The sequence below is a fragment of the Chrysochloris asiatica genome, unplaced genomic scaffold, assembly GCF_000296735.1.
Source record: "Chrysochloris asiatica unplaced genomic scaffold, ChrAsi1.0 scaffold00239, whole genome shotgun sequence".
NCBI lineage: Eukaryota > Metazoa > Chordata > Mammalia > Afrosoricida > Chrysochloridae > Chrysochloris > Chrysochloris asiatica.
In genome coordinates, this window is record NW_006408757.1 from 3500697 (window position 1) to 3502694 (window position 1998).

Below are 1998 nucleotides of genomic sequence, written 5' to 3' on the forward strand. Positions count from 1 at the left end.
GGAAAAAAAAATAGCGTAGCTTAATGTAAGTAAGTCTTTAATGCTCTACCTCTCTTTCAGTCCCTTCCGTGCTCTTCTCCTTGTTGGTATGCTTTGGATCTGATCGTGACACACAGTGACCCAGTATAGGGTTTCCAAGGAGTAGCTGGTGGCCTCAAACCACAGTCCTTGCACTTCAAAAAGCTTTGCAGTCAGCTTCAGCAGGACTGTTTTATTATTGGTAGTAAACAACTACTCAAGGGTGTCTCAATTTGAGCTAGGCTGTGCTCTTGAATAAGGCAGGCTCTAATCACACCCACAAAAAATGGGGGGGAGGGGCAGAGGAGGGAGAGGAAAAAAGCGTGGCTTAATGTAAGTAAGTCTTTAGTGCCCTAACTCTCTTTCAGCCCCTTCTGAGCTCTTTTCCTTGTTGGTATGCTGTGGAGTTAATCGTGACCCACAGCGACCCAGTATAGGGTTTCCAAGGAGCAGCTGGTGGGCTCAAACCACAGTCCTTGCAGTTCTAAAGGCTTTGCAGTCAGCCTCAGCAGGACTGCTTTGTTATTGGTGGGAAACAACTACTCAAGGGTGTCTCAATTTGGGCTGGCTTGTGCTCTTGAATAAGGCAGGCTCTAATCACATACACAGAAAAAAAAGGGGGGGGATGGGCAGGAGAAAGAGGAAAAAAGCGTGGCTTAATGTAAGTAAGTCTTTAGTGCCCTAACTCTTTTTCAGCCCCTTTTGAGCTCTTTTCCTTGTTGATAAGCTGTGGAGTTAATCGTGACCCACAGTGACCCAGTATAGGGTTTCTAAGGGACAGTTAGTGAGCTGTAATCATACTCCTTGCAGTTTGAAAGGCTTTGCAGTTTGGCGCATTAACACAACGATATCATAGCAGGACTGCTTTGTTATTGGCGTCTCAGCTTGGGCTGGCCTGGGCCTGAGGCTCGGAGGCTGGGCAGAGGGCTGGCCTAGGCCGAAAAACCTGAGGGCAGGGGCAGGCAAATGGTGTGACCATGTCTGATGACATCTACAATGCCTCTCTCTGTCTCCTTGTGCCGTGAGCACCCCAATTTGCCCTATATCCACGCTTACAATGTTCAACATGGCAATGATGCCTCCCCTGGGATGGATCACGCTAGTTCCTGTGGCCCCACTAGCTCTCTGGGAGCGTCCACCCTCTGAATGGCTCTGCTCAAGCCCTGAGCTCCATGCTCTGCAATGGACGGAGCAGTCCCTGAGGTGGGAACTAAGCGCAGGCAGGTAGAGGCTCAAAATGCTTGTAACTCCTCAGCAGTTTGATTTTTCAAAAAAGCAAGCTCATGATGTTAAGACCTAATGTTTTATGTTTGCCCCCAAGGATGTCTGTCTACCAGGCCAGGGCCTCTCTGTGCGACACCACCCCCATATTCTCTGGAGCCCGCATACCTGTGCTGCCTGGTCAGGAAAGCACCGGAAGTCCTCTCTCTATTTTGTCTACTTTTGTTTGTGTGGTTTCCAAAATGTTTTGTAGTCTGTGTATTCCCTGAATTAGTGCTCTCACATTTGTCCTGAGTTTTTCATTTATGGCCTTCATAATTCTGGGATTCACATTTAGGTCTTTAATCCATGTTGAGTTGGTTTTTATATAAGGTGTGAGGTGAAAGTCTTGTTTTAGTCTTTTGCATATCATTTTCCAGTTCTGCCAGCACCATCTGTTGAAGAGACTATCCCCTCCCCGTGTGATATTATTTGGTGTTTTGTCAAAAATCAGTTGGCTGTATGTAGATAGGTTAATTTCTGGATTCTCGATTCTGTTCCATTGATCTATATATCTTTCATTGTACAAGTACCAAGCTGTTTTGAGCACTGTAGCCATGTAGTAAATTTTGAGGTCAGGGAATGATAGGCCTCCAACCTTATTTTTGTTCTTTAGCAGTGCTTTGCTTATTCTGGGTCTCTTTTCTTTTCATAAAAAGTTTATAATTGCTTTTTCTATCTCTTTGAAGAATGTCGTTGGGATTTGGATTGGGATCGCAT